The sequence below is a fragment of the Pseudophryne corroboree genome, chromosome 4, assembly GCF_028390025.1.
Source record: "Pseudophryne corroboree isolate aPseCor3 chromosome 4, aPseCor3.hap2, whole genome shotgun sequence".
Lineage (NCBI taxonomy): Eukaryota > Metazoa > Chordata > Amphibia > Anura > Myobatrachidae > Pseudophryne > Pseudophryne corroboree.
Window position 1 is genome coordinate 15,741,597 of NC_086447.1, and position 14,659 is coordinate 15,756,255.

Sequence of the window (14,659 nt, forward strand, 5' to 3'; positions counted from 1 at the left end):
TCAGTGGACATTGTAATGAGGATGCATCTTGCTGCCTTTCCAATGAAGCAAGTTTTAATCAGTAATAGGTGAAAAACCATTCCTACAAAGGTGTTAATCAGAGACTTGCCTTTGTGGACACTTTTCAGAGAGCAAATGTGTTAGCATAAAAATAAAGCCATAAAATGGAGAGCTGATTAATCACTCAATTGGATTTCTCTGCCTGCATATTTTTTTTCTCTGCAACCCCATGCTAAATTGTGCTTCCTGTTTTTATAAAATGACTTAATCAAATCTGACTCTGATTGCATCAGAGAAGGCCAGGTACCCTACACTATAAGAGGTGGTTTGAAATTTTGACTTGTCTACTTAAAGATCAGCAAAATTTGATCACAAGGTCAATTACGTCCCTGGGTGGTATTGAAACACCAGCCTTTCGGTTAACAGCCGAATGCGCTAACCGATTGCACCACAGAGACAACTTGCAAAAGCATGTACTAACAAAGGCTAAAAAGCATTCATCTAGAAAGTTTCCTAGAAAAAGGTTAAAAAGGCAATAATCTGGAGAGTTTTGCAAGATTTTTCGTCCATTGACCAACGAAGAAACACATTGGTACTTTCACATGATGAGTGAGTACTTCAGGATGTCTGAAACTTACGTGGGCAGCAGAGTGGCGCAGCGGAAGCGTGCTGGGCACATAAGCCAGAGGTCGGTGGATCGAAACCATCCTCTGCTATGTGCACTTATTTTTTTGTTAATTAAATTCTTCCAAAACTGGAATTGATATTTTGACTCTTTTATTTTTACTTAAAGTACAATAACTTTTAACATTTTAATTTGTTTTAATAGTATATTGACAGCATTGTTTCTTTCAGAAATCCACTTAATTTTCTTTACCCTATTACTGAAATGGTAATTGACAAAAACAAGCTACATTGTCACCAGAAGAGCAATGCAAAATGTACAATTGATATTTCAAAATCATCTTTCCAGCTTGAATTTCAATGATGCATTGGGGCAACGATTTTGTGAGAAACATCTTCACCCTTAAAGAAAGATTTTCTTAACTTCTTACCTGTGTGCTGATTAGATATCACCTGGTTTTCACATTAAACAGATTCCCACTTGAGAAAGCAGTAAGGATGCAGTGAGGTTTATGTTTCCTGGTGTCAAACTGTATTATTTCAGTGGACATTGTAATGAGGATGCATCTTGCTGCCTTTCCAATGAAGCAAGTTTTAATCAGTAATATGTGAAAAACCATTCCTACAAAGGTGTTAATCAGAGACTTGCCTTTGTGGACACTTTTCAGAGAGCAAATGTGTTAGCATAAAAATAAAGCCATAAAATGGAGAGCTGATTAATCACTCAATTGGATTTCTCTGCCTGCATATTTTTTTTTCTCTGCAACCCCATGATAAATTGTGCTTCCTGTTTTTATAAAATGACTTAATCAAATCTGACTCTGATTGCATCAGAGAAGGCCAGGTACCCTACACTATAAGAGGTGGTTTGAAATTTTGACTTGTCTACTTAAAGATCACCAAAATTTGATCACAAGGTCAATTACTTCCCTGGGTGGGATTGAACCAACAACCTTTCGGTTAACAGCCGAATGCGCTAACCGATTGCACCACAGAGACAGCTTGCAAAAGCATCTACTGACAAAGGCTAAAAAGCATTCATCTAGAAAGTTTCCTAGAAAAAGGTTAAAAAGGCAATAATCTGGAGAGTTTTGCAAGATTTTTCTTCCATTGACCAACGAAGAAACACATTGGTACTTTCACATGATGAGTGAGTACTTCAGGATCTCTGACACTTATGTGAGCAGCAGAGTGGCGCAGCGGAAGCGTGCTGGGCCCATAACCCAGAGGTCGGTGGATCGAAACCATCCTCTGCTATGTGCACTTATTTTTTTGTTAATTAAATTCTTCCAAAACTGGAATTGATATTTTGACTCTTTTATTTTTACTTAAAGTACAATAACTTTTAACATTTTAATTTGTTTTAATAGTATATTGACAGCATTGTTTTCTTTCAGAAATCCACTTAATTTTCTTTACCCTATTACTGAAATGGTAATTGACAAAAACAAGCTACATTGTCACCAGAAGAGCAATGCAAAATGTACAATTGATATTTCAAAATCATCTTTCCAGCTTGAATTTCAATGATGCATTGGGGCAACGATTTTGTGAGAAACATCTTCACCCTTAAAGAAAGATTTTATTAACTTCTTACCTGTGTGCTGATTAGATATCACCTGGTTTTCACATTAAACAGATTCCCACTTGAGAAAGCAGCAAGGATGCAGTGAGGTTTATGTTTCCTGGTGCCAACCTGTATTATTTCAGTGGACATTGTAATGAGGATGCATCTTGCTGCCTTTCCAATGAAGCAAGTTTTAATCAGTAATAGGTGAAAAAACATTCCAACAAAGGTGTTAATCAGAGACTTGGCTTTGTGGACACTTTTCAGAGAGCAAATGTGTTAGCATAAAAATAAAGCCATAAAATGGAGAGCTGATTAATCACTCAATTGGATTTCTCTGCATGCATATTTTTTTTTCTCTGCAACCCCATGCTAAATTGTGCTTCCTGTTTTTTATAAAATGACTTAATCAAATCTGACTCTGATTGCATCAGAGAAGGCCAGGTACCCTACACTATAAGAGGTGGTTTGAAATTTTGACTTGTCTACTTAAAGATCAGCAAAATTTGATCACAAGGTCAATTACGTCCCTTGGTGGTATTGAACCACCAGCCTTTCGGTTAACAGCCGAATGCGCTAATCGATTGCACCACAGAGACAACTTGCAAAAGCATGTACTAACAAAGGCTAAAAAGCATTCATCTAGAAAGTTTCCTAGAAAAAGGTTAAAAAGGCAATAATCTGGAGAGTTTTGCAAGATTTTTCTTCCATTGACCAACGAAGAAACACATTGGTACTTTCACATGATGAGTGAGTACTTCAGGATCTCTGACACTTACATGAGCAGCAGAGTGGCGCAGCGGAAGCGTGCTGGGCCCATAACCCAGAGGTCGGTGGATCGAAACCATCCTCTGCTGTGTGCACTTATTTTTTTGTTAATTAAATTCTTCCAAAACTGGAATTGATATTTTGACTCTTTTATTTTTACTTAAAGTACAATAACTTTTAACATTTTAATTTGTTTTAATAGTATATTGACAGCATTGTTTTCTTTCAGAAATCCACTTAATTTTCTTTACCCTATTACTGAAATGGTAATTGACAAAAACAAGCTACATTGTCACCAGCAGAGCAATGCAAAATGTACAATTGATATTTCAAAATCATCTTTCCAGCTTGAATTTCAATGATGCATTGGGGCAACGATTTTGTGAGAAACATCTTCACCCTTAAAGAAAGATTTTCTTAACTTCTTACCTGTGTGCTGATTAGATATCACCTGGTTTTCACATTAAACAGATTCCCACTTGAGAAAGCAGCAAGGATGCAGTGAGGTTTATGTTTCCTGGTGCCAACCTGTATTATTTCAGTGGACATTGTAATGAGGATGCATCTTGCTGCCTTTCCAATGAAGCAAGTTTTAATCAGTAATAGGTGAAAAACCATTCCTATAAAGGTGTTAATCAGAGACTTGGCTTTGTGGACACTTTTCAGAGAGCAAATGTGTTAGCATAAAAATAAAGCCATAAAATGGAGAGCTGATTAATCACTCAATTGGATTTCTCTGCCTGCATAATTTTTTTTCTCTGCAACCCCATGCTAAATTGTGCTTCCTGTTTTTTATAAAATGACTTAATCAAATCTGACTCTGATTGCATCAGAGAAGGCCAGGTACCCTACACTATAAGAGGTGGTTTAAAATTTTGACTTGTCTACTTAAAGATCACCAAAATTTGATCACAAGGTCAATTACGTCCCTGGGTGGGATTGAACCACCAACCTTTCGGTTAACAGCCGAATGCGCTAACCGATTGCGCCACAGAGACAGCTTGCAAAAGCACGTGCTGACAAATGCAAAAAAGCATTCATCTAGAAAGTTTCCTAGAAAAAGGTTAAAAAGGCAATAATCTGGAGAGTTTTGCAAGATTTTTCTTCCATTGACCAACGAAGAAACACATTGGTACTTTCACATGATGAGTGAGTACTTCAGGATCTCTTATACTTACATGAGCAGCAGAGTGGCGCAGCGGAAGCGTGCTGGGCCCAAAACCCAGAGGCCGGTGGATCGAAACCATCCTCTGCTGTGTGCACTTATTTTTTTGTTAATTAAATTCTTCCAAAACTGGAATTGATATTTTGACTATTTTATTTTTACTTAAAGTACAATAACTTTTAACATTTTAATATTTTTTTAATAGTATATTGACAGTATTGTTTTCTTTCAGAAATCCACTTAATTTTCTTTACCCTATTACTGAAATGGTAATTGACAAAAACAAGCTACATTGTCACCAGAAGAGCAATGCAAAATGTACAATTGATATTTCAAAATCATCTTTCCAGCTTGAATTTCAATGATGCATTGGGGCAACGATTTTGTGAGAAACATCTTCACCCTTAAAGAAAGATTTTCTTAACTTCTTACCTGTGTGCTGATTAGATATCACCTGGTTTTCACATTTAACAGATTCACACTTGAGAAAGCAGCAAGGATGCAGTGAGGTTTATGTTTCCTGGTGTCAAACTGTATTATTTCAGGGGACATTGTAATGAGGATGCATCTTGCTGCCTTTCCAATGAAGCAAGTTTTAATCAGTAATAGGTGAAAAACCATTCCTACAAAGGTGTTAATCAGAGACTTGCCTTTGTGGACACTTTTCAGAGAGCAAATGTGTTAGCATAAAAATAAAGCCATAAAATGGAGAGCTGATTAATCACTCAATTGGATTTCTCTGCCTGCATATTTTTTTTTCTCTGCAACCCCATGCTAAATTGTGCTTCCTGTTTTTATAAAATGACTTAATCAAATCTGACTCTGATTGCATCAGAGAAGGCCAGGTACCCTACACTATAAGAGGTGGTTTGAAATTTTGACTTGTCTACTTAAAGATCAGCAAAATTTGATCACAAGGTCAATTACGTCCCTGGGTGGTATTGAAACACCAGCCTTTCGGTTAACAGCCGAATGCGCTAACCGATTGCACCACAGAGACAACTTGCAAAAGCATGTACTAACAAAGGCTAAAAAGCATTTATCTAGAAAGTTTCCTAGAAAAAGGTTAAAAAGGCAATAATCTGGAGAGTTTTGCAAGATTTTTCTTCCATTGACCAACGAAGAAACACATTGGTACTTTCACATGATGAGTGAGTACTTCAGGATGTCTGAAACTTACGTGGGCAGCAGAGTGGCGCAGCGGAAGCGTGCTGGGCCCATAATCCAGAGGTCGGTGGATCGAAACCATCCTCTGCTATGTGCACTTATTTTTTTGTTAATTAAATTCTTCCAAAACTGGAATTGATATTTTGACTCTTTTATTTTTACTTAAAGTACAATAACTTTTAACATTTTAATTTGTTTTAATAGTATATTGACAGCATTTTTTTCTTTCAGAAATCCACTTAATTTTCTTTACCCTATTACTGAAATGGTAATTGACAAAAACAAGCTACATTGTCACCAGAAGAGCAATGCAAAATGTACAATTGATATTTCAAAATCATCTTTCCAGCTTGAATTTCAATGATGCATTGGGGCAACAATTTTGTGAGAAACATCTTCACCCTTAAAGAAAGATTTTCTTAACTTCTTACCTGTGTGCTGATTAGATATCACCTGGTTTTCACATTAAACAGATTCACACTTGAGAAAGCAGCAAGGATGCAGTGAGGTTTATGTTTCCTGGTGCCAACCTGTATTATTTCAGTGGACATTGTAATGAGGATGCATCTTGCTGCCTTTCCAATGAAGCAAGTTTTAATCAGTAATAGGTGAAAAACCATTCCTACAAAGGTGTTAATCAGAGACTTGGCTTTGTGGACACTTTTCAGAGAGCAAATGTGTTAGCATAAAAATAAAGCCATAAAATGGAGAGCTGATTAATCACTCAATTGGATTTCTCTGCCTGCATAATTTTTTTTCTCTGCAACCCCATGCTAAATTGTGCTTCCTGTTTTTTATAAAATGACTTAATCAAATCTGACTCTGATTGCATCAGAGAAGGCCAGGTACCCTACACTATAAGAGGTGGTTTAAAATTTTGACTTGTCTACTTAAAGATCACCAAAATTTGATCACAAGGTCAATTACGTCCCTGGGTGGGATTGAACCACCAACCTTTCGGTTAACAGCCGAATGCGCTAACCGATTGCGCCACAGAGACAGCTTGCAAAAGCACGTGCTGACAAATGCAAAAAAGCATTCATCTAGAAAGTTTCCTAGAAAAAGGTTAAAAAGGCAATAATCTGGAGAGTTTTGCAAGATTTTTCTTCCATTGACCAACGAAGAAACACATTGGTACTTTCACATGATGAGTGAGTACTTCAGGATCTCTTATACTTACATGAGCAGCAGAGTGGCGCAGCGGAAGCGTGCTGGGCCCAAAACCCAGAGGCCGGTGGATCGAAACCATCCTCTGCTGTGTGCACTTATTTTTTTGTTAATTAAATTCTTCCAAAACTGGAATTGATATTTTGACTATTTTATTTTTACTTAAAGTACAATAACTTTTAACATTTTAATATTTTTTTAATAGTATATTGACAGTATTGTTTTCTTTCAGAAATCCACTTAATTTTCTTTACCCTATTACTGAAATGGTAATTGACAAAAACAAGCTACATTGTCACCAGAAGAGCAATGCAAAATGTACAATTGATATTTCAAAATCATCTTTCCAGCTTGAATTTCAATGATGCATTGGGGCAACGATTTTGTGAGAAACATCTTCACCCTTAAAGAAAGATTTTCTTAACTTCTTACCTGTGTGCTGATTAGATATCACCTGGTTTTCACATTTAACAGATTCACACTTGAGAAAGCAGCAAGGATGCAGTGAGGTTTATGTTTCCTGGTGTCAAACTGTATTATTTCAGGGGACATTGTAATGAGGATGCATCTTGCTGCCTTTCCAATGAAGCAAGTTTTAATCAGTAATAGGTGAAAAACCATTCCTACAAAGGTGTTAATCAGAGACTTGCCTTTGTGGACACTTTTCAGAGAGCAAATGTGTTAGCATAAAAATAAAGCCATAAAATGGAGAGCTGATTAATCACTCAATTGGATTTCTCTGCCTGCATATTTTTTTTTCTCTGCAACCCCATGCTAAATTGTGCTTCCTGTTTTTATAAAATGACTTAATCAAATCTGACTCTGATTGCATCAGAGAAGGCCAGGTACCCTACACTATAAGAGGTGGTTTGAAATTTTGACTTGTCTACTTAAAGATCAGCAAAATTTGATCACAAGGTCAATTACGTCCCTGGGTGGTATTGAAACACCAGCCTTTCGGTTAACAGCCGTATGCGCTAACCGATTGCACCACAGAGACAACTTGCAAAAGCATGTTCTAACAAAGGCTAAAAAGCATTTATCTAGAAAGTTTCCTAGAAAAAGGTTAAAAAGGCAATAATCTGGAGAGTTTTGCAAGATTTTTCTTCCATTGACCAACGAAGAAACACATTGGTACTTTCACATGATGAGTGAGTACTTCAGGATGTCTGAAACTTACGTGGGCAGCAGAGTGGCGCAGCGGAAGCGTGCTGGGCCCATAATCCAGAGGTCGGTGGATCGAAACCATCCTCTGCTATGTGCACTTATTTTTTTGTTAATTAAATTCTTCCAAAACTGGAATTGATATTTTGACTCTTTTATTTTTACTTAAAGTACAATAACTTTTAACATTTTAATTTGTTTTAATAGTATATTGACAGCATTTTTTTCTTTCAGAAATCCACTTAATTTTCTTTACCCTATTACTGAAATGGTAATTGACAAAAACAAGCTACATTGTCACCAGAAGAGCAATGCAAAATGTACAATTGATATTTCAAAATCATCTTTCCAGCTTGAATTTCAATGATGCATTGGGGCAACGATTTTGTGAGAAACATCTTCACCCTTAAAGAAAGATTTTCTTAACTTCTTACCTGTGTGCTGATTAGATATCACCTGGTTTTCACATTAAACAGATTCACACTTGAGAAAGCAGCAAGGATGCAGTGAGGTTTATGTTTCCTGGTGTCAAACTGTATTATTTCAGTGGACATTGTAATGAGGATGCATCTTGCTGCCTTTCCAATGAAGCAAGTTTTAATCAGTAATAGGTGAAAAAACATTCCTACAAAGGTGTTAATCAGAGACTTGCCTTTGTGGACACTTTTCAGAGAGCAAATGTGTTAGCATAAAAATAAAGCCATAAAATGGAGAGCTGATTAATCACTCAATTGGATTTCTCTGCCTGCATATTTTTTTTTCTCTGCAACCCCATGCTAAATTGTGCTTCCTGTTTTTATAAAATGACTTAATCAAATCTGACTCTGATTGCATCAGAGAAGGCCAGGTACCCTACACTATAAGAGGTGGTTTGAAATTTTGACTTGTCTACTTAAAGATCAGCAAAATTTGATCACAAGGTCAATTACGTCCCTGGGTGGTATTGAAACACCAGCCTTTCGGTTAACAGCCGAATGCGCTAACCGATTGCACCACAGAGACAACTTGCAAAAGCATGTACTAACAAAGGCTAAAAAGCATTCATCTAGAAAGTTTCCTAGAAAAAGGTTAAAAAGGCAATAATCTGGAGAGTTTTGCAAGATTTTTCGTCCATTGACCAACGAAGAAACACATTGGTACTTTCACATGATGAGTGAGTACTTCAGGATGTCTGAAACTTATGTGGGCAGCAGAGTGGCGCAGCGGAAGCGTGCTGGGCCCATAATCTAGAGGTCGGTGGATCGAAACCATCCTCTGCTATGTGCACTTATTTTTTTGTTAATTAAATTCTTCCAAAACTGGAATTGATATTTTGACTCTTTTATTTTTACTTAAAGTACAATAACTTTTAACATTTTAATTTGTTTTAATAGTATATTGACAGCATTTTTTTCTTTCAGAAATCCACTTAATTTTCTTTACCCTATTACTGAAATGGTAATTGACAAAAACAAGCTACATTGTCACCAGAAGAGCAATGCAAAATGTACAATTGATATTTCAAAATCATCTTTCCAGCTTGAATTTTAATGATGCATTGGGGCAACGATTTTGTGAGAAACATCTTCACCCTTAAAGAAAGATTTTCTTAACTTCTTACCTGTGTGCTGATTAGATATCACCTGGTTTTCACATTAAACAGATTCACACTTGAGAAAGCAGCAAGGATGCAGTGAGGTTTATGTTTCCTGGTGTCAAACTGTATTATTTCAGTGGACATTGTAATGAGGATGCATCTTGCTGCCTTTCCAATGAAGCAAGTTTTAATCAGTAATAGGTGAAAAAACATTCCTACAAAGGTGTTAATCAGAGACTTGCCTTTGTGGACACTTTTCAGAGAGCAAATGTGTTAGCATAAAAATAAAGCCATAAAATGGAGAGCTGATTAATCACTCAATTGGATTTCTCTGCCTGCATATTTTTTTTTCTCTGCAACCCCATGCTAAATTGTGCTTCCTGTTTTTATAAAATGACTTAATCAAATCTGACTCTGATTGCATCAGAGAAGGCCAGGTACCCTACACTATAAGAGGTGGTTTGAAATTTTGACTTGTCTACTTAAAGATCAGCAAAATTTGATCACAAGGTCAATTACGTCCCTGGGTGGTATTGAAACACCAGCCTTTCGGTTAACAGCCGAATGCGCTAACCGATTGCACCACAGAGACAACTTGCAAAAGCATGTACTAACAAAGGCTAAAAAGCATTCATCTAGAAAGTTTCCTAGAAAAAGGTTAAAAAGGCAATAATCTGGAGAGTTTTGCAAGATTTTTCGTCCATTGACCAACGAAGAAACACATTGGTACTTTCACATGATGAGTGAGTACTTCAGGATGTCTGAAACTTATGTGGGCAGCAGAGTGGCGCAGCGGAAGCGTGCTGGGCCCATAAGCCAGAGGTCGGTGGATCGAAACCATCCTCTGCTATGTGCACTTATTTTTTGTTAATTAAATTCTTCCAAAACTGGAATTGATATTTTGACTCTTTTATTTTTACTTAAAGTACAATAACTTTTAACATTTTAATTTGTTTTAATAGTATATTGACAGCATTTTTTTCTTTCAGAAATCCACTTAATTTTCTTTACCCTATTACTGAAATGGTAATTGACAAAAACAAGCTACATTGTCACCAGAAGAGCAATGCAAAATGTACAATTGATATTTCAAAATCATCTTTCCAGCTTGAATTTCAATGATGCATTGGGGCAACGATTTTGTGAGAAACATCTTCACCCTTAAAGAAAGATTTTCTTAACTTCTTACCTGTGTGCTGATTAGATATCACCTGGTTTTCACATTAAACAGATTCACACTTGAGAAAGCAGCAAGGATGCAGTGAGGTTTATGTTTCCTGGTGTCAAACTGTATTATTTCAGTGGACATTGTAATGAGGATGCATCTTGCTGCCTTTCCAATGAAGCAAGTTTTAATCAGTAATAGGTGAAAAAACATTCCTACAAAGGTGTTAATCAGAGACTTGCCTTTGTGGACACTTTTCAGAGAGCAAATGTGTTAGCATAAAAATAAAGCCATAAAATGGAGAGCTGATTAATCACTCAATTGGATTTCTCTGCCTGCATATTTTTTTTTCTCTGCAACCCCATGCTAAATTGTGCTTCCTGTTTTTATAAAGTGACTTAATCAAATCTGACTCTGATTGCATCAGAGAAGGCCAGGTACCCTACACTATAAGAGGTGGTTTGAAATTTTGACTTGTCTACTTAAAGATCAGCAAAATTTGATCACAAGGTCAATTACGTCCCTGGGTGGTATTGAAACACCAGCCTTTCGGTTAACAGCCGAATGCGCTAACCGATTGCACCACAGAGACAACTTGCAAAAGCATGTACTAACAAAGGCTAAAAAGCATTCATCTAGAAAGTTTCCTAGAAAAAGGTTAAAAAGGCAATAATCTGGAGAGTTTTGCAAGATTTTTCGTCCATTGACCAACGAAGAAACACATTGGTACTTTCACATGATGAGTGAGTACTTCAGGATGTCTGAAACTTATGTGGGCAGCAGAGTGGCGCAGCGGAAGCGTGCTGGGCCCATAAGCCAGAGGTCGGTGGATCGAAACCATCCTCTGCTATGTGCACTTATTTTTTGTTAATTAAATTCTTCCAAAACTGGAATTGATATTTTGACTCTTTTATTTTTACTTAAAGTACAATAACTTTTAACATTTTAATTTGTTTTAATAGTATATTGACAGCATTGTTTTCTTTCAGAAATCCACTTAATTTTCTTTACCCTATTACTGAAATGGTAATTGACAAAAACAAGCTACATTGTCACCAGAAGAGCAATGCAAAATGTACAATTGATATTTCAAAATCATCTTTCCAGCTTGAATTTCAATGATGCATTGGGGCAACGATTTTGTGAGAAACATCTTCACCCTTAAAGAAAGATTTTCTTAACTTCTTACCTGTGTGCTGATTAGATATCACCTGGTTTTCACATTAAACAGATTCCCACTTGAGAAAGCAGTAAGGATGCAGTGAGGTTTATGTTTCCTGGTGTCAAACTGTATTATTTCAGTGGACATTGTAATGAGGATGCATCTTGCTGCCTTTCCAATGAAGCAAGTTTTAATCAGTAATAGGTGAAAAACCATTCCTACAAAGGTGTTAATCAGAGACTTGCCTTTGTGGACACTTTTCAGAGAGCAAATGTGTTAGCATAAAAATAAAGCCATAAAATGGAGAGCTGATTAATCACTCAATTGGATTTCTCTGCCTGCATATTTTTTTTTCTCTGCAACCCCATGCTAAATTGTGCTTCCTGTTTTTTATAAAATGACTTAATCAAATCTGACTCTGATTGCATCAGAGTAGGCCAGGTACCCTACACTATAAGAGGTGGTTTGAAATTTTGACTTGTCTACTTAAAGATCACCAAAATTTGATCACAAGGTCAATTATTTCCTTGGGTTGGATTGAACCAACAACCTTTCGGTTAACAGCCAAATGCGCTAACCGATTGCACCACAGAGACAGCTTGCAAAAGCATCTACTGACAAAGGCTAAAAAGCATTCATCTAGAAAGTTTCCTAGAAAAAGGTTAAAAAGGCAATAATCTGGAGAGTTTTGCAAGATTTTTCTTCCATTGACCAACAAAGAAACACATTGGTACTTTCACATGATGAGTGAGTACTTCAGGATCTCTGACACTTATGTGAGCAGCAGAGTGGCGCAGCGGAAGCGTGCTGGGCCCATAACCCAGAGGTCGGTGGATCGAAACCATCCTCTGCTGTGTGCACTTATTTTTTTGTTAATTAAATTCTTCCAAAACTGGAATTGATATTTTGACTCTTTTATTTTTACTTAAAGTACAATAACTTTTAACATTTTAATTTGTTTTAATAGTATATTGACAGCATTGTTTTCTTTCAGAAATCCACTTAATTTTCTTTACCCTATTACTGAAATGGTAATTGACAAAAACAAGCTACATTGTCACCAGAAGAGCAATGCAAAATGTACAATTGATATTTCAAAATCATCTTTCCAGCTTGAATTTCAATGATGCATTGGGGCAACGATTTTGTGAGAAACATCTTCACCCTTAAAGAAAGATTTTATTCACTTCTTACCTGTGTGCTGATTAGATATCACCTGGTTTTCACATTAAACAGATTCCCACTTGAGAAAGCAGCAAGGATGCAGTGAGGTTTATGTTTCCTGGTGTCAACCTGTATTATTTCAGTGGACATTGTAATGAGGATGCATCTTGCTGCCTTTCCAATGAAGCACGTTTTAATCAGTAATAGGTGAAAAAACATTCCAACAAAGGTGTTAATCAGAGACTTGGCTTTGTGGACACTTTTCAGAGAGCAAATGTGTTAGCATAAAAATAAAGCCATAAAATGGAGAGCTGATTAATCACTCAATTGGATTTCTCTGCCTGCATATTTTTTTTTCTCTGCAACCCCATGCTAAATTGTGCTTCCTGTTTTTTATAAAATGACTTAATCAAATCTGACTCTGATTGCATCAGAGAAGGCCAGGTACCCTACACTATAAGAGGTGGTTTGAAATTTTGACTTGTCTACTTAAAGATCAGCAAAATTTGATCACAAGGTCAATTACGTCCCTGGGTGGTATTGAACCACCAGCCTTTCGGTTAACAGCCGAATGCGCTAATCGATTGCACCACAGAGACAACTTGCAAAAGCATGTACTAACAAAGGCTAAAAAGCATTCATCTAGAAAGTTTCCTAGAAAAAGGTTAAAAAGGCAATAATCTGGAGAGTTTTGCAAGATTTTTCTTCCATTGACCAACGAAGAAACACATTGGTACTTTCACATGATGAGTGAGTACTTCAGGATCTCTGACACTTACATGAGCAGCAGAGTGGCGCAGCGGAAGCGTGCTGGGCCCATAACCCAGAGGTCGGTGGATCGAAACCATCCTCTGCTATGTGCACTTATTTTTTTGTTAATTAAATTCTTCCAAAACTGGAATTGATATTTTGACTCTTTTATTTTTACTTAAAGTACAATAACTTTTAACATTTTAATTTTTTTTAATAGTATATTGACAGTATTGTTTTCTTTCAGAAATCCACTTAATTTTCTTTACCCTATTACTGAAATGGTAATTGACAAAAACAAGCTACATTGTCACCAGAAGAGCAATGCAAAATGTACAATTGATATTTCAAAATCATCTTTCCAGCTTGAATTTCAATGATGCATTGGGGCAACGATTTTGTGAGAAACATCTTCACCCTTAAAGAAAGATTTTCTTAACTTCTTACCTGTGTGCTGATTAGATATCACCTGGTTTTCACATTAAACAGATTCACACTTGAGAAAGCAGCAAGGATGCAGTGAGGTTTATGTTTCCTGGTGTCAAACTGTATTATTTCAGTGGACATTGTAATGAGGATGCATCTTGCTGCCTTTCCAATGTAGCAAGTTTTAATCAGTAATAGATGAAAAACCATTCCTACAAAGGTGTTAATCAGAGACTTGCCTTTGTGGACACTTTTCAGAGAGCAAATGTGTTAGCATAAAAATAAAGCCATAAAATGGAGAGCTGATTAATCACTCAATTGGATTTCTCTGCCTGCATATTTTTTTTTCTCTGCAACCCCATGCTAAATTGTGCTTCCTGTTTTTATAAAATGACTTAATCAAATCTGACTCTGATTGCATCAGAGAAGGCCAGGTACCCTACACTATAAGAGGTGGTTTGAAATTTTGACTTGTCTACTTAAAGATCAGCAAAATTTGATCACAAGGTCAATTACGTCCCTGGGTGGTATTGAAACACCAGCCTTTTGGTTAGCAGCCGAATGCGCTAACCGATTGCACCACAGAGACAACTTGCAAAAGCATGTACTAACAAAGGCTAAAAAGCATTCATCTAGAAAGTTTCCTAGAAAAAGGTTAAAAAGGCAATAATCTGGAGAGTTTTGCAAGATTTTTCTTCCATTGACCAACGAAGAAACACATTGGTACTTTCACATGATGAGTGAGTACTTCAGGATGTCTGAAACTTACGTGGGCAGCAGAGTGGCGCAGCGGA

General features: G+C 36.6%; 4 non-coding genes across 4 annotated transcripts; 2 read left to right on the forward strand and 2 right to left on the reverse strand.

Annotated features, from left to right (window-relative positions):
- Window positions 1-3,883: 3,883 nt before the first annotated feature.
- On the reverse strand, window positions 3,884-3,957 carry TRNAN-GUU (transfer RNA asparagine (anticodon GUU)). Its single transcript has one exon. It is a non-coding gene; the product is annotated as a tRNA-Asn (tRNA).
- A 186-nt stretch (window positions 3,958-4,143) lies between these two features.
- TRNAL-CAA (transfer RNA leucine (anticodon CAA)) lies at window positions 4,144-4,215 on the forward strand. Its single transcript has one exon. It is a non-coding gene; the product is annotated as a tRNA-Leu (tRNA).
- A 2,002-nt stretch (window positions 4,216-6,217) lies between these two features.
- Window positions 6,218-6,291, reverse strand: TRNAN-GUU (transfer RNA asparagine (anticodon GUU)). Its single transcript has one exon. It is a non-coding gene; the product is annotated as a tRNA-Asn (tRNA).
- Window positions 6,292-6,477: 186 nt separating this feature from the next.
- On the forward strand, window positions 6,478-6,549 carry TRNAL-CAA (transfer RNA leucine (anticodon CAA)). The gene has a single exon. It is a non-coding gene; the product is annotated as a tRNA-Leu (tRNA).
- The last annotated feature ends 8,110 nt before the right edge of the window (window positions 6,550-14,659 follow it).